The sequence below is a fragment of the Microtus oregoni genome, unplaced genomic scaffold (genome assembly GCF_018167655.1).
Source record: "Microtus oregoni isolate MIOR12 unplaced genomic scaffold, Mior012 000060F_006, whole genome shotgun sequence".
Taxonomy (NCBI): domain Eukaryota; kingdom Metazoa; phylum Chordata; class Mammalia; order Rodentia; family Cricetidae; genus Microtus; species Microtus oregoni.
Genome location: NW_024543841.1, coordinates 50,765 through 74,827, shown reverse-complemented (window position 1 = coordinate 74,827; position 24,063 = coordinate 50,765). Strand labels below are relative to the sequence as shown.

Genomic DNA, 24,063 nt, shown 5'->3' with positions numbered 1-24,063 from the left:
GCTCGCTGGGCTCCTGAGACTCATTTGATTTTCTTAATCAGTAACCTAAGCCACAGTCTGTATGGCTCCCCAGGAATACTAGCTGTGTGTCATTTTTTTGTTCTAATTTTGTATCCTCTCAGCCCCTGTTTTATCAAGAATGGGAACGACATCCCATCTTGCTTTTACCTCTCTTAGTTTTCCTAGTTAGCGAACCTCCCATCACTGTCCCTCGCTGTATTTACTAAGGACTGTCAATCATCAAAATCCTATTTAAACTATCATTATTATTGTATAAGAGTCATTGCTTCAGCTAAACAGTACAGCTCAGGAGGAAATCATCTCTATGATAATCCATGGGTAAAAATGCCCAGTAAAATGGGGTATTTCCATGAGATAATCATGCCACATTTAAGGCAGTGGGAATCTTTCCACACCCATTCACGCCATGCTAGATAGGAGAGAAAAAAGGTAGCAACAAACGTAAACGTACCTCAGATGCAAGAGATGGCCTGACCAAAATTCACCCTTCAGAGATTTGCTTCCTGGGAGGCTGATGTCCTGAAGTCAGTTGCAACCTGCTTCTCCTCTGACATGGCCACCTGCCAAAAGGCAAAGAGTCTGAGGACCCTCCCTATGTTAGCTCCCTACTTTTACCCCCACCCACTCTCCTTTCATTTTAATCATTTTAAATCATTTAATCTCCAGGTCATTTTAAGCCTTCTCTCCTTTTCCACTGAGCTCCAGGTTATAAGTTTACAAGCAGGCCCAGAGCCCAAACTTAACACAGCTCACAGCTGGGAAGGAAGGAGATAAAATCTGAAGAGTCCTAATGCTGCTGTTTCTACTGGATCTCCGAGCCTGCATCCCTAACTGAGATAGGATCATCATTTTGTTCTTGGGACATCTTCCCTTAACCCTTTGGTCTGCCTTTATTATTAGTGCTGCACCAAGTCTGCGTACTCATTTTGACATCTACTGTCTACTCTTTAGTTACTTGTTAGGCTTTTCAGGCCATCTGCCTCCATCTTTCCCTCCAAAGCCTTTGCCCTGGGTCAGGATGGCCCTCTAACTCTGTGTCATGGAGAAGGAGAGCAATAAAACACTGGGCAGGAGTGGGGAATGGAGGATGGGGCCTGGGGGCTTTAGACATAATTTACTTGAAAACTGCTGAGAGGGTAAACGGGAGTTCTGAGATATCCTCAGATGGAAGAACATGGATTCCAGGAGTCTCAAACTTCATAACATGCTGGGTGTGCCTTGAAGTTAGAGAGGCAGGGGACTGATGTACCTGTCACTGATTTCATTAGTATGTGGAAAACATGAGCTTTTCCTAAGGTAAGGGATGCCGGGTGGGGCTGGAGTTGGGGCAGCACAGCTGGGATGCTGAACCTTACAAAAGCATGGTATGGGACTGCCTCCTGCTAGTGCTCTTGAGTGTGGCCAAGATTTAGTGTCCTTCCTTTCAGCTGAGCAAAGGAGGGAGGGAGTTAGTTTCCTCCTCCTGCAGGGCAGTCTGTCACCCACTTATGACCGACCCCTGGAAATATGGATGGCTACCAGTGTTATTCATGTGAAAAATCTCAGGACAGTGGAACTGCTAACAGGCAATGCTGCTTGTGGGGCCTTGGCTCCTGCTTCAGAGATCTTGTCCACTCTCCCCTTGGGTTCCTCGAGGCCCACCTACCAACCCTATCCCTTCCACCCAAAGCTCCTGACAGAAGGTCTGGGTAAGCACCACAAGCCTTCATCTCTCGGGAATGATACCATTCTCAATTCCAGACTACTTCACCACTAACCCTACAAAGACTTCGGGGAATTAGCTAGAAAAAACTCCCATACGGTGTGAGACACTTCCAGTGGGTTGGTTCCATAAGGTTGCAGCCTCTGTGTCAGCATACATACAGGGATCCTTCCCCTGCCCTCATTACGTATGCACAGACACACAGACTCACAAACACACACACACACACACACACACACACACACACACACACACACTCTCTCTCACTCCTCTATTCTCTCCCATGTGTGTCTGTGTCTGTGTCTGTGGTGTCTGTGTGTCTCCGTCTCCCTTTACTGCTCTCTCTCTCACACACACACATAAACACACAGATTTTGAGGCAGGATCAAGACATTCAATTTACACATGAAACACACACACACACACACTAGAGAGAGAGAGAGAGAGAGAGAGAGAGAGAGAGAGAGAGAGAGAGAACGATCTACCACCCTTCTTAACTCTTCCTGTTGTTGAGTCTTTGAAATGTAAATATCAAGGAACAAAGGATCTCAGAGTCCCCAGGTCAGTAGGAAGTGCCCAGTAAACAACACCTGCTAATTTCACAGATGAAGAGACAACTCCTTTACTTAAATTAATAAGATTATCGTGGTTTCATGTTTTGTTACTATGATAACATATTCTGATATACTGGTCCATTTTCTTTCAAAAGGAAAAAAAATAATATTGATATTGTTTGAGAGTTTAAATATATTCTTTTTGGAAATTATTTACAGTGTAGTTTTATCCTATCTAGCTTGCATTTTCATTGAAATCTCATGCAGTTTGCTCCCAACTCCCTTCCATAACACAAGTTGTTCCTGTACAAATCTCTTTGTTTCGCTATAACCTCAAGAGTTAGGCAGCAGAACAAAAGAGTGTTGCAGGTCCTTTTTAGCTGTGCCTGTTCTGTGGGTCCCTTTTACACCATTGGTCTGAAAGTTTCTCCCAGATATTGGCACTGTAGTCAGTTGCCAGGTTTGTACTTCTTGGTATAACCCAGAAAAAGTTCAGAGCAGGAAGTATCAATGAAGAGATGCCCAAAAAAAGGAGCAAAATCTCTCCAACTCCAAAAATTTAGCTGCCAATTCCACTTTTCACTGCAAAGAGGACAGTGTGATAGGCTGTCTGGAGAAAAGGCCTGAAATTCTAGACAGAGAGCTGCCTCCAAAGTTCACGCCAGGATTAACTGGAAAGATTCCATGGCAACAGGTCCACAAGGGAGGAGGAGGAAGATAATTCCTAAGTAGGTCCAGGTGAGAAAGAGGAAATCTTTGGATAGCTAGAGGAATCATTGAGATCATTGCCCTTTATCTACATCTCTTTGTGAAAGGGTTTCTGATCAAGGGGTACCTTGGTGATGGGGGTCCCAGGAATGCCACAATGATCACACCATGCAACAGACCTCACACAACTGAGAAATGGCTAACTCTGAGTCGGGGTAGAGACAGTGGAAGACCAGAGAGCAAGCCTTATGGGGGTGTTGGGATATGGAGCATGCACCTAGGGAAAATTCAGGTAAGGCGGGGACAGTGGAAATGTGTCACATTGGCCCTCAGTGATGGGAAGGCATTGTTGCTGAGTCATTGAAGGCAGGGTAACGGGGTGGGTAACACCTGATTCTGGAATGTGGACAGTTCTCTAGTTAGCTAGCACTTAGCATATATAATTCACACAAAGGAGAGAAGTCACAAAAAGTGATGGAGAATTCATGCAGAAACTTTCCAGAGAAAGATACACAGGTATCCCCTAGGAGAGATATATTTTCACTCATTTGAGTTAAAAATCTATTCAAAGACTTATGGAACCTTATTTGAGTTCATAGACATTGAAACAGTGCTGGAACACACCCATAAAACCCAATTACCAGGTGGTGGTGGCAGAGGCAGGTGGATCTCTGAGTTCCAGGCCAGCCTGCCCTACAAAAGACATTCCAGGACAGTAAAGGCTACACAGAGAAACCTGTCTCACAAGACCAAACCAAACGAACAGAACCCCATGAGTTAGAAGCATAGTAGTGCCACTGACTGTTTCATTGAATTCTAGAGAGCAATCTAATAATTTATGTACACAATCAGTGCCAATAATTTAGTGTTTACACTAGATGCTTTGAAAGTGGAGTAAAGCTCACAGGTTTTAAGACCATTTCAAACACTCTTTTCGATTCAAAGTGCTCAAAATATCCCAAGGTTCTCTGGATAATATTCCATGTTGTATTATAGCTAGTGTTACAGCAGGTCACCGCATAGGCTCAGTGTCTGTTGTTTTCTTCCAACCAATGCTTTAGAGGTATGTCTGACTTACAGTCAGTCATTCAAATGTGATTGGGCAAGACTGTATTGTGCAACATAAATTATAATGAGGAAAGCATTCTGCGGGATTACGCTGATGAAAATGGAAGAGCTAATTTAAGTTCTGGGTATAAACCTTTAGAAGCCTGGAGTTAACCACAACCTATGGTTCCTGGAGGTTCCCAGAGGAAACATTTGCAGGGGATCCTGTGCACAGAGTCTTCATTTTTGTTTTAAGCTTGTTTATTATAACCAGACAGGGGTACTTCAAACCTCCTTAGCTTAAAATCTGCCAGTTGAGTGAATGGGCAAATGTCATGCACCACTCACTCCCCTCAGCACATCCCGGTCCCCTCGTTACACCTTTTGTATCAGTCCAGTCACTTTATATGCATGGAGTCTTGAAGTGTTAGTACATTCAACTACTTGGCCTGTATAGCTTGTTCCCGTGCCCATTCCATTTCTGATGCTTAACCGGACCCTGAAAATACAGCTTTGGTCTGTAATGCTTTTGTACAAAACCTTTCATTTTATAAAACAATTTGATGTTTAAAGACAGACAATATTCAAAAGAGAAGCAGAATGTGACTTCACATGAATGAACAGACGTAAAAGCTTTATTTTGTCAAAAGGTGTTATAAAGCTCTCACGGCGTAGTTCGTAGGCGTGGAGTAAGATGATGAAAAGAAGGAAGTCTCAGCTTTCCACAGTGGGGAGGAGAACTGAAAAAGAGACTCGAAAGACAGCTTTACATTATCACACTTTACTTATGTATGATATACAGGGACCCTGCAAAACAGTTAGATGCATTTGGTCTACAAAGGAGTGCTTAGCATGCTCAAAGAGGCACAAGCTGGGTTTTTGTTTGTTTGTTTGTTTGTTTGTTTCTTTCTTTCTTTCGTTTCATTTTACCACAGGTGTAAGTTGTATGTGTTTCTCATAGATGTACCCATGGAAGAGCGATAGGTAAAACATAGTTTCCGCAGTGATGAAACTCTTGTCTGTTTAACAGTCTTAAAGATAGGCGCAAGCTGTTCTAAGCATTCTCCTTCATTACACATGACACATCTTTACACACCTCGTTTGCGGACCCAAATAGAAAGGAGCAGGGCCTTTATTATGAGAGGAGGGAAATCCTTATCTCAGGCTGTAAATTATAGCAAGAGGGAGTATTGACATGCATCCCAGCAGAAGCCAGTGTCATGAGATTGCCACAGGGTCTTACCGAGATGCTGTAGCTATGCTGTTTTGTTCACTGGTGATGTCAGTTGGTAGAAAGGAGCTGTGGCTACTGTTGCTGCTGCTGTTGCTGCTGCTGCTGCTGCTACAGCTGCACTTCCTCCTGCTGCTGCTGCTGCACAGGTGCGGTGCTGAAAGGGGATGTCCCCAGGCTGTAAATAGCTTAGCTGGCTCTTGGAGGACAGCTGTGCAGCCCTAGTCCAGTCCTCTCTGTATAGGAATGTGCACTGGTACTTGTTCCCTGGCATCAAGTTATATAGTTATCTTGAAGAGGCATCTGCAGGCAACAAAGTGCCCAATCTCTGAGGCACTTTAGCTCTCCGGTGAGGCTGATACTTAGGAGTTCGGGTATTTCTTTCTGTGTAGGGTCTTCAGTCTCTGTGGCTCTTGGAAAAATGGCGTTTTTTCGGCTTCTGTAAGGCGTTTCCACTGGTATCCCAGTTGCTTGCTGATCTCTGTGTTTTGCATGCTGGGGTTCTCCAGGGCCACCTTGCGCCTCTGACCACGAGACCACAGCATAAATGCATTCATGGGGCGCTTGACATGGCCTTCTATGCCCTCTTTATGACTGCCATCCGTGCCAAAGGATATCTTTTCTCCAGAGCCGATGATATCCTGAGGCTGTAAGCGAGGACTGCAGTAATCATGATTCAATATGCTGAACATTGTGGATGAGTTATATTGTAACCAAAAAGAGAGAGAGAGAGAGAGAGAGAGAGAGAGAGAGAGAGAGAGAGAGAGAGAACACTAGGTGTAGGAGCAGTAGGGGTGGGGAGAAAAAAGCCAAAAGTTAAAGTGTAAGAGCTGAAAGTTACTATCCAATATGTGTTTGTCACAAAGATTTTGTTATTTAAAGTCTGTAACAAAATATCCGTGTCTCCACCCTCAGCAGCTCCCTTAGACTAGCCCCACCTATTGTGCCATGTCAGCACCTGCTGAACCACCAATTATCGAGCAAACCACTCCAATATGGGGACTGTTAGATGCTGTACTTCTACACTCCCACACAAACACCCCCCCACCCACACACATACCAGGTGCACTGTTCTCCTATAAAGCTGGCTTAGCACCTGGGTTTCAAACATCAATCACCTTCTTATTACAAAGATAAGGTAAAAGTACTCTAAATCAGAGCCCCCATTTTCTTATTAGGTCATTTTTCGTTATCCATCTTTAGTAATATAATTCAAATGTGTTTTTGGTAAAAGATTCCTTAACTGTTAGTGATGGTTAACTTTTTATTTCCAAAGTGGTTAGAAAAGTGTGATTCTGAAAGGCTTTTATTTGGAAAGGGAAAGAAGTTCTCTATTGAGGTGATAGCCAGAAAGCACGAAAGTTGGAAACAGAAAGCATTTGGAGAGGTCAAAAAGCTCGAGAAAAGGTTTTTTCCAGGAGAAAGATCTATATGTAACTTGTGGCCTCTCAAATAAGATTATGGGAGGCCCTGACTGCCTGGCTCCACTGTGAGCCAGGATACACTCTTGTGACCTTCTGTCTGTTTTCTCTGTGCACAGCTCTGAAGGAACAGCACTTGTCTAGAGTCAACAAAGCAATTTCAGGTGTGGCTGTTGTAATCTTAAGCATTAATCTTGCACACTCTGCTCTGAGGGCTTCTGTGTCAACACAAGGCAAGGAGGAGACAAAACCTGGTAACCAAGTGATGACTGCCACTTTCTCCCCTGAAAAGCCAATGAGATTCCAGAGATTCCCACCTAAAATGCAGGAAGGCTGTCATCCAGAGAATCCCAGGCTTTGGGGGGCACTACAGTAATCTTTTCAGTGTTTATTGACTAGAGGTAATGATGTTGCGGTAGTCACAGTGGAAGAAAGTGCAGTGGGTCTGTGCTGGCAAAGGAGTGAGACTGTGGCACAGGCCAAATGAAGAGTTTCCTTGGCCATGGCTTCCATAGGTGTTCTCCAGTGAGTGAATGAGTGAGTGTGTGAATGAATGAGTGATTCTCTCAGACTCTCTTTCTTCTTCCCCTCTGTGTGTGTTTGTATGTGTGAACACAGTATCTTTGAGTCTGCCCACAGTGTCTATCTCTGTGTATATGTGTGTGTGTGTGTGTTTGCATATGTGTGTTTGATGTCTTTGTGTCATATAGCATTACAAGTTGTTCACAGTGAAATCATACCTGTCCAGTGGGCACTGGATGCCTCTACTGACATAAAGAATCAAGACTTTAGGTATTGATGTCATGTTGGTGTAGGGATGGAGGTTCCTGCCTTAAGTGTGTGCTCACACACTTAGGTGCACATGTCTCATCTCCCATAATCCTTCACCATCATATACACCATAGTAGTCAGGGTCCTTAGTTTAATCACACCATAGTCTTTTCTTCTCTGTGAGTTGTGTTCAGTACCCACACTGAATTGGTGAGGTATTTGGAATTGAAATTGGTATCATTCCTAAGAGACTCCTGCCTTTGAAAGGAACATACCATTCCTTAATGGCATAGAGAGGAAATACTCCCCTAAATTGCCTCTAAACCTGAGAAGGGTGACCTAATTCTGTAGCTCTATGTTTGATTTCAAAGGGATACATGAATTACTCTTCTAATATTGCTTGCAGCAACACACCTCTCCTTCCTCAGTTGCCTTGACCCTATCACATCAATCATCAATCCAAAAGATGTTCTGGAACTTAACTTCAAGTAATCTGTAAGAGGCATTATTTTTCAATTGAGTTTCCCTTTTTCCAGATGATGCTAGCCTGTGTCAAGTTAACAAAAACTAACCAACTTCTACAACTACTACAAAAACAGTCACCACTGCCATACCAGCAATTCCTCCCAGTAAAAACGGAGTAAAAGCATTTAGACAAAGAAATTTCCAAGACAGAGGTACTATAAATGAAAAGTTAATAAATAATTAATTTAAAAAATAGGGCAGCTCTGGTGCACTTCGGAGGCAGAGGCAGATGGATCTATAAGTTCAAGACCAGTCTGGTCTACAGAGGGAGTTCCAGGACTGCCAGGGCTATTATACAGAGAAGCCCTGTCTTGAAAAGCAAAACAAAAAAAAAAAAAAAAAAAAAAAAAGGAAGAAGCAGAGCTGCTCTCAGTGACTGCTGCCAGAAACACCATATTTATGTACCAACTAGAAAAGGCAAAGTTGAATGACCTAAACACCAAACCTAAACAAAATTTTTTTTGTTTTTTAAAATTTTTATTTAAATGCGAAGTTTCATACAATAGTACTTCTAGAATATTATGTATTGTTGTGTCATGCAATAGCTTGGGTAGGCACAGACAACTGCTTTGTGAAATAATTTCCCTTAAGAAAATTGCCACATCAAAGCCTGTGTGCTTTAGAAGGAGGAGTAACTACATTGATCGGTTAATTTTATTTAGTGGAGAATTTTAGTGTTTATACAAATTTTGACACTGTACTAGGCCAGTGGGAAATCAGCAGTGGAATCAGCTGGGTGGAAGCCACTGCTGGGTGGAATTCAACCAAGCTATCCATGGCTCATAGAACAGAATCAAGAAAAAGCCATACACTAAAGTTGGGAGCTAACAACAACAAAAAAGGGTCATTTAAAAGTAATTCAGAACACAGATCTGACTAGATGCAAGGAACCAAAGCAACAGATCAGACTACAAGAAATCAACAATTAGGTTAGTAATCTCATTTTCTTCTTCTTCTTCTTCTTCTTCTTCTTCTTCTTCTTCTTCTTCTCCTCCATCTCCTCCTCCTCCTTCTCCTCCTTCTCCTTCTCCTCCTCCTCCTTCTCCTTCTCCTTCTCCTCCTCCTTCTCCTCCTTCTCCTCCTCTTCTTCTTCTCCTCCTTCTCCTTCTCCTCCTCCTTCTCCTTCTCCTTCTCCTCCTTCTCCTTCTTCTCCTCCTTGTCCTTCTCCTCCTCCTCTTCTTCTTCTCCTCCTTCTCCTTGTCCTTCTCCTCCTCCTCCACCTCGTCCTTCTTCTTCTTCTTCTTCTTCTTCTTCTTCTTCTTCTTCTTCTTCTTCTTCTTTTGCGGGGGGGGGGGGGTGTGTTTATCAAGACTGGACTTATCTGTAGCTTTGGAGCTTGTCCTGGAACTCACTCTAGACCAGGTTTGCCCAAACTCACAGAGATTCACCTTCCTCTGCCTTCTTCGTGCTGGGATTAAAGGCTGTGCCACCACTGTCTGGCTTAATCTCATTTTCTTACATTTCCTGTTGGATATTCTTTCTTCTTTCCCATTCAGTTACTCCCTTTCTGTTATGGTTGACTATTTGTTTATTTGTTTTTTTTTCCCAATATGGTCTCACCAAGAAGCCTAGGTAACTTGAAACTCCCTGTATCAACCATAGTAGCCCTGAATTTATGTAGATTCAGTCTCCAAATCCTAATTCTGGCTTTTAAAGTTTGTGAAACAATGCCCAGAATTGTAGCTATTTATTTGCCAGAAAGTCCCTTATTTTATATCTTCACCCAGTACTCCCTGTTGATACAATAGTCATTTCTTACCTATATAGTACAAGATTGTATTCCATCCCCTATTCCAATTATATATGGTTTTACTGTTTTTCCTGCTTATACTCTCTTTTCTTCCTTTACTTTTCCATTGGTTTCTTTTTCCAACTTCTGTTTTCTTTCTTTACACCCATTCTTCATACTGTTACATACCCCAAAGTTTCAAGGTAGTCCTAGTTTATGATACTTGGCCATATATTTTTCCTGTTGTTTTAAGTCTACTGTAAATATGAACTCAAAAAAAAATCAGTCCCTTTTTTTGCCTTTGTCTTACATATTTGTGCGGTTATGAGCGTGACTCTTTACAACTTCCCAAGTAACAACTTGATACCACCAGTCTCACTGTATACTTATTTAAGTTATTTTCCTTTCCAATCAAACTAATGTATTATTATATATAGTGTCATTAAAACTTTTATTCACTAATAGTATTATTACTTAACAAGTATCTTATTCATAGTAATCTTCTAATTTATTATTTGAGTTATTGATAGTGATATTTGCTACAGACAGCATTCAACCCACAGAAGTAGATTAGTTATAGAACCTGTTATCTGGAACATCAATTAACTGAAGAAGATGCCACAACAACTGAATCATAACAGCAATAGAAACTACAAAAAAATTATGGAACTTCAGGCAAAACAATCCTGCACAATAAAAGAACTTCTGGAGGCATCACAATCCCTGACTTCAAACTCTACTACAGAGCTAAAGTACTAAAAACAGCCTGGTAATGGCATAAAAATAGACAGGAGGACCAATGGAAGGGAATCAAAGACCCAGATATTAATCCATACACCTTCAACACCTGATTTTAGACCAAGAAGCAAAATATATCAGATGGAAAAAAGAAAGCATATTTAACAAATGGTGCTGGCATAACTGGATGTAAACACATAGAAGAATGAAAATAGACCCATATCTGTAACGGCGTAAATGAATGCAGACAGAGTGTAAAAATATATATATAGCTTTAATGTAGAAATAGACTTACAGAACCACCGTTCCCGCGGAGACCAGGAAAGCAGAAGCAAGCACTCGGAGCTTGCTCGCCAAATTTATAGGCAGACATTAGCCCGAGGCGAACACGCCCCCTAAGGGGCGGGACTTATCCCTACATCTCCCCTTTTTGTCTAAATAAGACAGAACTAAACCAAATACAACTACATACAATAACAACAAATAATAAATATAACAAACAATATTGAGAACAAAAGCTTTGCTAAACATTCTATCTCAAGGAGTCCAAATAATGTAAAGAGTAACTACAATTATATAATCTTCAACTCAGTCAAAGATCTGAGAAGGGAATAAACACTACTCAACAAACGAGATATATCCAAAATGTGCAACAATTGACAGAGACAACTGACTACCTGGGCAATCACCCAAAGTCTCGTTTGCAACGTTGAGTCAACCAATTTTGGCTAAGGCCTAACATAACTGACATACCATTATTAAAGGCAAGGAACTTTTCAAAACTATCTTACCCTGTCTTGGCAGGATATGACAGTCCGGTTTTATCCATTGATGCATGCTCTGTATCTGTGTCAGTGGTTGAGGTATGGGCATTTCTTTGCCCAAAGGCCAGTTCTGCCAAAATAGAAAGGCTCCAGGTGGAGTGTTTTTGGTGCTCAACATTCTCTCGGGAATAGAGCGGTGTTGCCAGGAGCAATTGTGTCTCACTATCACGAAACTCTGAGTTAGATTAAAGGCCATATTCTACAGCTCTTTGAAGAGGTTGAAGATTATCTATCTATACTGAGTATAATCTCTATATATCTAAAGAACCTGATTAGTCTAATTATAAATGACAAACTTAGATGACAATTAGTCTATATAATTCTCAATATCTATCTAACTTAAAGACTAAGACAATAAACGACTGTGAAACAAATGAGGACAATGACCTCCAAATATAAACAATGTACAAATATACATTGCAGTAGGTAAATATATATCAATACACAAATATTATATAAGTATCTTAATCAGAGGTAGAAATGTACACTGCAATATGGTAAATATATACAATATATATATCAATACAATATATGTCAATACATAAAAATGTTTTAAACAGAGGTAGAAACATGCATGCGTACAATAGTCCATATAATTTAACTTTGTTTCACTATACAAGAATTGATACCAATATATTTGTCTAAAAGCAGTAACTCACAATTATAAATCTATTATCCCATCATTCCCTCTTTTTTTTTTTTCAAAATGATCCTTGAGCTTATAAAATTCCTCTCCCAACCCTCAATCATATACTAATTATAATCAACCCCTAAATGATGTCCCTAAACCCAAGGGCAAACTTTACTGGGAGAGGGGACGTCGTTCTCTAGAATTACTTCCAGCTGTCATAGGGGCGACGTTCTTTCTGGGGGATCCTGTGAAAGTAAAATGATGGTTAAATTTCAAGATAATGTCTTTTAAAATTGCAAATAGTCTCTGAGTATTTTCGTGCAGGTCTGGCCAAAATGTTGTATAAGATGTGCACCATTTCAGCTAACCAAGTTGGAACTGTCTTGTGCAGCTGGTACCAAAAGCAGGTCTTGTAGTAGCGCTATCAGTATCATGACGTCATATCAACCAGGTGGAGTTGTTGTTATGGGGCCCCATCTTCTTCCTGGAAACTTCAAATGTCACTTCAGGAAAAACTCATTGTTCATTATGAAAAACTTAAACATTAATCATATAGACATATATATATATATATATTCAATGAAAGACATGATAGATATATTCAATGAAAAGTATGATAGATATGAAGAGAAGCAAAGATGTTTTCTAAACTCATATTTCTTTCTGTCCCATATCATGGCTCTTGACATGAGACAGAAACTCCAGAAACTCTGGGTTTTTCTCTTACTAACAGGCTTGGAATTGGAGAGGGACTGAGCCAGAGTCCAACTTCAAAACCAGCTTTATAAATTTAGAAATATGGTTTAATATTACTTACACAACCCATTCAGGTGTCTTGATATTTCCTATTGGGCAGGTATTTTTCCATCTGTCAGTATCCAAACATCCAGGGTCCCTTGAATTTCTCAAAGATGAGTGTTTTCCTGTGGAGATAAGAACAGAACCCTGCCCCCATTCTATATGTTTTTCTTACCACCTGTATGAATATCATCGTTGTGGATGAGTTGTCATTTCTCCTTTCCAAGAGGTTTCTCCTCTTCAAATCGAAACTTTATTAATTTTGATGGTATCCACAATTTTTCTTCTCCTGTGGAAACAAGAGCAAAACCCCTTCCCCAACGTAGCACATCTCCTGGCTTCCACTGAGAGGTCAGCACATCTTTGAAATAAATCGGTTGATTTAGTTCAGCAGACTTTTCCATTATCCAATGTCTTTCTGCTGCTGTCGTTCCTTTCTCATTAGCGTTAAGAAAATTCAAGGTTAGTAAAGCATTATGTAATCTATTTCTGGGGGTATTTTCAGTCCCTTTCTGTTTGTTCAGCATATCCTTTATAGTACGATTTGATCTTTCTATAACTGCCTGACCTGTAGGATTATTTGGTATACCTGTAATGTGTTTTATATTATAATAATCAAAAAAGTGTTTCATTTTCTTAGATACATATGCTGGACCATTATCTGTCTTTATTTGCGCAGGTATACCCATGATGGCCATAACTTCCAATAAATGTGTGATTACTGAATCAGCCTTTTCTGAGCTCAGGGCAGTAGCCCATTGAAAACCTGAATACGTGTCTATGGTGTGGTGTACATATTTTAATTTGCCAAATTCTGCAAAGTGGAACACATCCATCTGCCAGATTTCATTCCTTTGGGTGCCCTTTGGATTAGCCCCTGCAGGCAGTGGCGTTTGGTTATAGAAAGAGCAAGTAGGGCATTTCTTTACAATCTCCTTAGCTTGTTGCCATGTAATTGAAAACTCTTTCTTCAAACCTTTGCTATTAACATGATGTTTTTTATGAAATTCAGAGGCTTGTAGCACACTACCAATCAATAATTGATCAATTTCTGCATTACCTTGTGCTAGAGGACCTGGCAGACCCGTATGGGATCGGATGTGTGTTATGTACATAGGGCAAAGCCTGTTCCTGATCAAATCTTGAACCTGGAGGAACAATGAGGTTAGTTCAGTATCATCAGGTATAAATTCAGCAGTTTCAATATGTAAAATAACTCTTTCTGCGTATTGTGAATCTGTAACTATATTAATAGGTTCTTTAAAATCCCTTAGCACCATAAGAATGGCATATAATTCCGCCTTCTGGACAGAAGTATACGGACTTTGTTCCACCTTATCCAAGTCTTCTGATTTGTAACCTGCCTTCCCTGATTTATTGGCATCAGTATAGAATGTACGGGCTCCAGTTATTGGAGCATCACGGACGATTCGAGGAAGAATCCAAGAAGTTCTCTTTATGAAGTTAAGCCGCTTGCTTTTTGGATAGTTGTTATTAATGTCTCCCAAAAAATTAGCACAAGCTCTTTGCCATGGTTCATTATCTTCCCATAATTTCTTTAGTTCATCAGCAGTGAAAGGCACTATAATTTCTGCTGGGTCTATGCCTGCTAGTTGACGAAGTCTCAGCTTGCCTTTTATAATTAACTCAGAGACTTTTTCCACATAAGTTTTCAGTTTCTTACTTGGTTTATGTGGTAAAAAGATCCATTCCAAAATAATATCATCTCTCTGCATTAAAATTCCTGTAGGAGAAATTTTTGATGGTAGTATGACGAGAATACAATCGAGCTCTGGATTCACCCTGTCCACATGTGCCTGTTGTAATTTTTCCTCAATCATTGTCAGTTCCTTTTCTGCTTCAGCTGTTAATTCTCTGGGACTGTTTAAATCTTTATCACCATCCAAGGTTTTGTTCAAATGAATTATTAAATCAGGTGTTATTCCAATAGCTGGTCGTAGACTGGAAATGTCTCCTAACAGTCTTTGAAAGTCATTAAGAGTCCGTAGGCGATCTCTCCTAATTTGTGCTTTTTGTGTCTTAATTTTTTGCAAACCTATTTTATAACCTAAATAATTAACAGAATCTCCCTTCTGAATCTTTTCAGGAGCTAATTGCAATCCCCATTTAGGTAAAAGTATCTTTATTTCTTCAAACAGTCTGTTCAAGGTATCCATGTTTGAATCGGATAACAAGATGTCGTCCATGTAATGGTATACTATAGATTTGGGAAATTTCTTGCGTATTATTTGTAATGGTTGGTTCACAAAATATTGGCACAGGGAGGGGCTATTTAACATACCCTGGGGGAGAACGGTCCAGTGGTACCTCCTCGAAGGTTGAGAATTGTTATAAGTAGGCACTGTGAAGGCAAATTTTTCTCTATCTTCTTTTTGCAAAGGTATAGTGAAAAAACAATCCTTTAAATCAATAACTATGAGAGGCCATCCTTTTGGTAATAAAGAGGGCAAAGGAATTCCAGATTGCAGAGGGCCCATAGGTTGAATAACCTTGTTGATGGCCCTGAGATCTGTCACCATTCTCCATTTACCTGATTTTTTCTTAACCACAAATACAGGAGAATTCCAAGGGCTGGTAGATTCTTCTATATGTCCAGCATCTAATTGTTCTTGTACCAGCTGTTCTAAAGCCTGTAACTTTTCCTCAGCTAAAGGCCATTGCTTTGTCCATATTGGTTTCTCAGTCAACCATTTTAGAGGCAAGGCTGTTGGTATCTCTGAAGGGACATCAATTGCTTGTTCTTTTACAGCCCGAATGGCCGGTTTTCTCAGTTTGTAATATCTTTTAATATTATTCTCAGAAATATAGGCTCTAGATTTAGCAGGAATGTTAATTTCAGTATTCCATTGTTGTAATAGGTCACGACCCCATAAATTCATTGCAATATTGGCTACATATGGCTTTAATTTTCCTATTTGTCCCTCTGGCCCTATACATTCAACCCATCTCGTGCTCTGCCTTACTCGAGATAGGGTTCCAATTCCCAGGAGCTGAACATTTACATTCTGAAGAGGCCAATACGGATGCCAAGATTCTGGGGTAATGATACTTACATCAGCACCTGTGTCCAGCAGGCCAGTAATAAAAATGCCATTTACACACACTCTCAGTTTAGGTCTTTGATCATTTATAGAAGTTTGCCAAAACACACGTAACTTATCTTTCTGATCATTATTGCTTGTAACAGTAGGCATGGGGCTTCCTAATTGTCCTGATGAGGCACGTTCTCTGCAGAAACTGGATATGACTGAACCATGTTTGCCATGGGGGCCTGTGAGGGCCCCCCTCTCACGTTTCCCGGCTGTATCAGGTTGCCTTGTCTATCTCTTGTAGACCTGCATTCATTCGTCCAATGTCTGCCCTTTCCACATCTTCTACATAAACCTGAAGGCTGAGTCCTCCTATTTCTGTTATTTCTAGAAGATGCATTATTATTATTATTTCTGAAAGATGCATTATTATTATTATTATTATTTCTGAAAATCCGTTGTTTACAATTCCTTTTAATATGACCCATTTTTCCACAATTAAAACATTTGGTATTCTGGTGTCTCCTTTTACCATTGGAAATTGCTTCTTCTACCCATGCTTCAGTGCCATAATCAAATGTATCAACATTGAGTGTATGCAAGACCCATTCTTCCAACGGTGCTGATCTGAGCTTTAAAGGACCCAAAATCCTTTTGCATTCCACATTTGCATTTTCATAAGCCAAAGACTCAATCATTATACGTCTTGCTTCTGGGTCAGATATTCCTATTTGTACAGCCTTAGTTAATCTTTGTAAAAAGTCACTAAAGGGTTCTCTCTGACCCTGTTTAACTCTGACAAATGATTCCATTCTCTGTCCTGGGTCTTGTACCCTGTCCCAAGCCCTTAAGGCTGCTGTAGTACACATGGAGAGTGTGTTTTCATCCAAATTAGCTTGTTCCTGAGGATCAGAAAAGAGCCCTTCACCTAGAATTTGATCTAGGGAAATGTCAATTCCCTTCGCTTTTTCCTGCTGTTCTAAGAGTCTAGCCTCTTGCCTGAATAAGCATTTCCATTTCAATTGCGGTCCACTCTCCAGTACCGCAGAGCTCAGCTGGAGCCAGTCTGAGGGGGTTGCTCTGCTTGTCGTGGCCCAAGATCTTAGCATCTCCTTAACAAAAGAGGCTTGCATCCCAAAAGTCATGACAGCCTGTTTTATTTCCTTGAGATCATTCATACGCACAGGTTCCCATGTATCCTCCTTGATGACCCTAGGGTTTTTGGAACCAATCACCTTCTCTGTTGTTATTACTGGAAAGGCAGGTAGAGCTGTAGGTAGAGCTTTGTGGAAATTGTCCCGGAGAGACTTACCCACAGATGTAGTTAAAATTTTCCTTTCTACCCTTTGCTCTTCCTCATCAGAATTTAGAAATTCCTCAATCTTTTCAATTCTATTCACCATTGCTTTCTGCAATGTCTGAATCTCCTGTCCAGAATTATGTTCCAAAGCCTTCATTGAGGATTCTAAAATATGAAGTTTGTCCGTTAGAGATAACATCTCATCTTTGGACATAATTTTTATGGCATAAACCGTGCCTTCTTGTATTGACAATCTTTCCGTCAATCTGTCATAAGCTTTAGACAAAATCCGATTGTCACATTCAGCAGTTTTGATTCTCTCAGTTAATGTTTCATTTCCTACAGAAAGGGACTGAATCTTATGGTCCAGATCAGCTGTTCCCTCTTCCATAGTAATGAATTTCTCCTTAACATCAGCCTGAAGAACTTCAACCTGATTCTTGAGAAGATTGTTATCAGCCTGGAGAACTTCAAACCGATTCTCGAAAAGATTGTTATCAGTCTGGAGAACTTCAACCTGATTCTTGAGAAGATTGTTATCATTCTCAATTGTTTTTAAGCGTTCAATCTCTACCTTAAGAATCCTGGATTCGTCTCGTAAAGACTTTATCATATTTCTATTATCAAACCATTTGGTGCCAATGAAAACTACGAATCCCAGAAGGATCCATATATGTGGGGTGATAGACACCTCTTGTAAAATCTCCCACATGGTACAATTAAAAAAATCATTAAATTCTTGAATAGTAATGTGTTCAGACATTTTATTTATAAAAGAAAATTTTTTTACCTGCAAAGATCGGTTCCTGCCAGTGGTGGTCTCTGTGTTTTTGGAGCCTGTCCTAGAACTAGCTCTTGTAGACCAGGCTGGCCTTGAACTCACAGAGATCCGCCTGTCTCTGCCTCCCAAGTGCTGGGATTGAAGGCGTGCACTACCAAGGCCTGGCAGGCCTCAAACTCACAGAGATCTGCCTGCCTCTGCTTCCCAAGTGCTGGGATTAAAGGCGTGCTCTACCACTGCCTGGCCGGCCTCAAACTTGTGATCCTCCTGCCTCTGCCTCCTTCAGCAAATCCTACCGGCGTGGGCCACCACAACCGGCCAAGTCACTTTGTAACAGACCAAATCTGACGCTGTGGCAGCTTTTGTTGCAAAACCGCAAGTACTTGAGCTTCTGCTAATTCAGGCAGTGGGGTTCCGCTGCAAAACTTAGCCAAGGCAGGCAGAATGGGCCTGTGTCGCGAGTGTGTCTCGGACTCGGCACTGGGGCCGGAGTCACGAACTGAAAAACAGCACCGGGGAGGGTGCTGTGTTAGCTAGCGGGCTACCCGCTTGAGTCGGGGGCAAAATAGCCCGACGTTGGACGCCAAAATGTAACGGCGTAAATGAATGCAGACAGAGTGTAAAAATATATATATAGCTTTAATGTAGAAATAGACTTACAGAACCACCGTTCCCGCGGAGACCAGGAAAGCAGAAGCAAGCGCTCGGAGCTTGCTCGCCAAATTTATAGGCAGACATTAGCCCGAGGCGAACACGCCCCCTAAGGGGCGGGACTTATCCCTACACACATCTATCACCATGCACAAAACTCAAGTCCAAATGGATCAAAGACTTCAACATAAATCCAGCCACACTGAACCTCTTAGAAAAGAAAGTGAACGCACAGGATACCACTCCTTAAATATAACTCCAGTAGCACAGACACTGAGAGAAACAATAAATGGGACCTCCTGAAACTACAAAGCTTCAGTAAAGCACAGGACATGATGACAGCCTACAGAATTGGGAAAAAAAAATCTTCACTAACCCCACATCAGACAGAGGTCTGATCTCCAAAATATACAAAGAACTCAAGAAATTGGTTATCAAAGGAACAAATAATCCAATAAGAAATGGAGTACAGACCTAAACATAGAACTGTCAACAGAGGAATCTTTACAGTTTTAAATCTTTTTAATAGCCATTTAGTGTTTCTGGTACTCACCCAGACTGGGTTGCATACAAAGAGCATTCTCCCCATGAAAGGCACAGATGCCTTCCTTTTTGGTAGTTATTAAGTCCAGTCCTCTGTGACTGGCAGAACACTGCAGCCAGGGAATCTACTGAGTGACTATGCTTTGCTGTACCAAGACCAGGTCTCCCTTAACCTGATTGGTACGTTTTACGCGTGAGGTTCCTATTGTTGTTGCACAGGTGGCTGTTGTGGGATGAGAGCCACTGGGAGAACTTACATGGAATCTCTTTATGGGTACAAGGGGAAATTCAGTAATTAAAAGGCAGGGTTAAAATGTGAGTTTGTGGATAATAAGGAGGAAAGGAGTGACCAGCAGAGGATCTCCAGTGGGACGAAACTAAAATCCCGAACTGGAAGGAGGATTAGATTTTTGCTGGTCCCTGTGTCTTTGGGACTCATCTCAAACCAGTTAGGACTTGTTGGTGCAAAAGAAGCATCTTTGGAAGAGGAGGACACAGATCCTCTCTTTAGCAGCAATCAGGTCTAGCCTTGGGGAAGGTGTTGCAGCAGCCAAAGAAACAAGTTGGTTCTGAAGGATGGTAAGCTGATCTGAAATTTCTCTAGGGTTTTTGAGAGCTGATGAAGCAGAGAAGTGAACAGATTTTTTTTTTTGAGGCTACTGGCCAGCTGCTTTGGTTCTGCTTTGGTCCCAAAAGCAATGTGCAGCATGGCGACAAGTGGGATAAGTTGGATACCTCCCCTCAGAGATCACCTGAAATGTTCTTAGAAGTTTAGAATGCAGAATTCTTTCTGAGCTGACAAAAGGGACAATGTAGAAAGGACAGCAGTGAGAGTGCCTCAGAGGATGGTTTATCCAAGGGCCACAATAAAACTCAACAGATGGTAAAGAACACAAGCCGGGTGGCAGTAACTGTACAACCTTGTGGGATATCATTAAGAGTAAAGGCAACATAGGTTTTGTTTAGTAAGGTAAAGTACAACTGGTTAGACAATGTAGCAGAGTCCTATAGCAGGATAAAATAACTGTAGTCAGCTGTTTGTTGCATCAGACCCACAGATAAGGAACAAACACCTGGAGGCCTTTTTAAAAACAAGTCCATTAAGTTCAGTACCTAATTGGCAATTTAAAAGAGAAGTAGAATCCTACTGAGTCATTTTTCATTGGATTTCCAAGGAGATCACTTGGATAGTCTGAATCATTACCCCCTAATCACGGAACATGGGTGGTAAGGGAGTCGACCTGGAATTAGTTTTTGTTAACAGGAAGAACTGAAACCTAGAGTAGAGGGCACGCAGGTCTCGCACCTGTCAGGTGGTGGGCTAGGTACCAGGTTCTTCTGTTCGCAGCATCCTGGCATTTCAGTATGGGAGACAGTAAGATCAGAGTAGTTGGTATTTGTCTCTGTTGTTTGAGGCATTTAGGATATGGGTGTAGACTTGTAGACTCTGTGGGGGCAAGATCCTCCACAGGGCAAGAGCTGGCCAAGCCTACACAGACAGAACTGGTCATGTTTATATAGACAGAGACAGCAGCAACAGGCTTCTGGTAGATCTTATTTTTCCAGTGCCCCCGTATCCTGTGATGAGGCTTACATGCAATTGAGTCTGGTGGGATCGTGCTCCATCCAGTGGAAGTACTTGGGTCTTAGGGACATCCTGTCATGCAAGTATCTTATAAAGGTAGTCTATTTTACTCAAACATTCATTTTTATTTTCAATAGCTAGGTTTGGCTTTGCTTTTAGTATATGTGATTTTGAGTATTATTTTACATGAAAGAAAGTTTAAGTTACTTTAATCTTGTCTTGAGATACTTGTTTCAGGATATTTACTTTGACAACCTACACAGAAGTCTACATAATGGGAGACAGAAATGGTCCCTCCTTTCAAGCTTGTCTCTGTCAACGAATCACATTTCCATTAGCTTGACAACAAACCTAGTTCTGCATACGTTAGAGAATTTGATAATTTTTAAGGAAACTGGCCATTAACACATATGGCTTAATAATCTTCAAGAGCTTACAGCAAGTAACCATCATAAATTAGAATTTTATAACTTTGTGCTCTTTGAGTCTTAAAAATTTTTAACCTTGTATTGAAGCTCTTTTAGTATCAAGATAAACTTTAAGTCATAGATACAGGCCATCCAGAGACTGGGAATCTCATTTTAAGAACCCTTTTATAAAAGTATGCTTTTATAAACTATCACAGTTTCGTACTTTTTATGTGACTCGGAGTCACAGAGTAGTTAAATTTGACAAAGTTAACAAAGACATAAGTGAATAGACATACATCATTACGTCATATTTTGTTAACATGAAGATACACCGTTATATCTTTCAGAATCTATATATGGCTGGTGGTAGCAAATAAGATTACCTGGATTTGACATTTAAGTATTTACTATTTTGTTGTAGCTGTCTGGTTAATGAGAACCAAAACACAGGTATGGTATTCAGAGAACCAACACCTATAGCCATATTTTCTCTTGTCTTTCTTTCTCTTTCTTTCTTTCTTTCTTTCTTTCTTTCTTTCTTTCTTTCTTTCTTTCTTTTCTTTCTTCCTTTCCTGGAACTAGCTCTTTTAGACCACGCTGGCCTTGAACTCACTGAGATCCGCCTGCCTCTGCTTCTCCAGTGCTGGGATTAAAGGCGTGAGTCACCACGGCCTGGCCAATATTTAGCCATTTCACTGTGTGTGTGTGTGTGTGTGTGTGTGTGTATGAGATTGACCTGATTATAGTGTGTGTATATATGTCTGTGTGTGTGTGTGTGTGTGTGTCTGTATTGTTCCTTTTGATTTAAAAATGCCACGAGGGGCTGGAGAGATGGCTCAGTGGTTAAGAGCATTGCCTGCTCTTCCAAAGGTCCTGAGTTCAATTCCCAGCAACCACATGGTGGCTCACAACCATCTGGCGCCCTCTTCTGGCCTTCAGGCATACAGACAGAATATTGGATACATAATAAATAAATAAATAAATAAAAATGCCACGAGACATAAAAGTAATAACTAAAACATACTTTGTTTTTAGGAGAGGAGAGATGTTTGGCAATATCTGGGCCTTGGCCGTTTTATAATACCTTTTAAATAATGGCTTCACAAAGCTGTGTAGGTGGACCTCCTCCTCATTTTTAGTATTTAGTCTCTATTACACTCAGAAGACCTTGCGATCTCATAGAATTAGGGCCTAATCACCTACAACCAGCTGGGAGGAGTGAAGGGATGCATAGGTGAAGGTCCAATGCTCTTGTCTGTCTCCTCCTTATTTGAAGAAATATTAATATTTAACAAGTCCAGCTGTAATTGCTTTAAGCAGGCAACACTGGAGCTCTGAAGACAGACATTGCTGAGCTTTGAAGGTGCTGTGTTACATTACATTATTAAGAGAAGGATGAAACTCTTACTCATGAACGGTGATCAAAGAAACTAATATTACCTGTGTCCACACTGCAAAGCCATCAGGCCTTACAAGTTCCCAGGTAAACCTTAGAGAAAACATAACACAGCTTTTCCTGGCTTCAAAAGTCAGCACATGTTCTGCTACTGGGTTTTGCCCCTAGCATAGCACCCATATTTATATTGGACTATGGAACCAGGTTATACTATTTATTTATGTTTTCAGTGTTAAACTTTCTTATAGGACCAAAATACAAATGATTGATTTGTGCTTATCCTTTCCACTGTCCCCAGTGGTTTTCTTTAATTTTTTAGTTTCTCATGTTAGTCCATCATGAAAATCAATTGCATTGCAGGACAAAAACGTTCACTAATATGCCCCTTGTTGTCCCCTCAGTCTGGATGGGGAAAAAATGAGTGAGAAAAGATGCATTGTTAGGGAGTGTAGAAGTACAGCATCTAACAGTCCCCGTATTGGAGTGGTTTGCTCGATAATGGCTGGTTCTACAGGTGCTGACATGGCACAATAGGTGGGGCTAGTCTAAGGGAGCTGCTGAGGGTGGAGACATGGATATTTTGTTACAGACTTTAAATAACAAAATCTTTGTGACAAACACATATTGGATAGTAACTTTCAGCTCTTACACTTTAACTTTTGGCTTTTTTCTCCCCACCCCTACTGCTCCTACACCTAGTGTTCTCTCTCTCTCTCTCTCTCTCTCTCTCTCTCTCTCTCTCTCTCTTTGGTTCAATATAACTCATCCACAATGTTCAGCATATTGAATCATGATTACTGCAGTCCTCGCTTACAGCCTCAGGATATCATCGGCTCTGGAGAAAAGATATCCTTTGGCACGGATGGCAGTCATAAAGAGGGCATAGAAGGCCATGTCAAGCACCCCATGAATGCATTTATGCTGTGGTCTCGTGGTCAGAGGCGCAAGTTGGCCCTGGAGAACCCCAGCATGCAAAACACAGAGATCAGCAAGCAACTGGGATACCAGTGGAAACGCCTTACAGAAGCCGAAAAAACGCCATTTTTCCAAGAGCCACAGAGACTGAAGACCCTACACAGAAAGAAATACCCGAACTCCTAAGTATCAGCCTCACCGGAGAGCTAAAGTGCCTCAGAGATTGGGCACTTTGTTGCCTGCAGATGCCTCTTCAAGATAACTATATAACTTGATGCCAGGGAACAAGTACCAGTGCACATTCCTATACAGAGAGGACTGGACTAGGGCTGCACAGCTGTCCTCCAAGAGCCAGCTAAGCTATTTACAGCCTGGGGACATCCCCTTTCAGCACCGCACCTGTGCAGCAGCAGCAGCAGGAGGAAGTGCAGCTGTAGCAGCAGCAGCAGCAGCAACAGCAGCAGCAACAGTAGCCACAGCTCCTTTCTACCAACTGACATCACCAGTGAACAAAACAGCATAGCTACAGCATCTCGGTAAGACCCTGTGGCAATCTCATGACACTGGCTTCTGCTGGGATGCATGTCAATACTCCCTCTTGCTATAATTTACAGCCTGAGATAAGGATTTCCCTCCTCTCATAATAAAGGCCCTGCTCCTTTCTATTTGGGTCCGCAAACGAGGTGTGTAAAGATGTGTCATGTGTAATGAAGGAGAATGCTTAGAACAGCT

At 41.2% G+C, this 24,063-nt stretch overlaps 2 pseudogenes; one reads left to right on the top strand and one right to left on the bottom strand.

The window, feature by feature from the left end:
* Positions 1–5,271: 5,271 nt before the first annotated feature.
* Positions 5,272–5,955, bottom strand: LOC121439147 (annotated as a pseudogene).
* A 17,349-nt stretch (positions 5,956–23,304) lies between these two features.
* Positions 23,305–23,804, top strand: LOC121439145 (annotated as a pseudogene).
* The last annotated feature ends 259 nt before the right edge of the window (positions 23,805–24,063 follow it).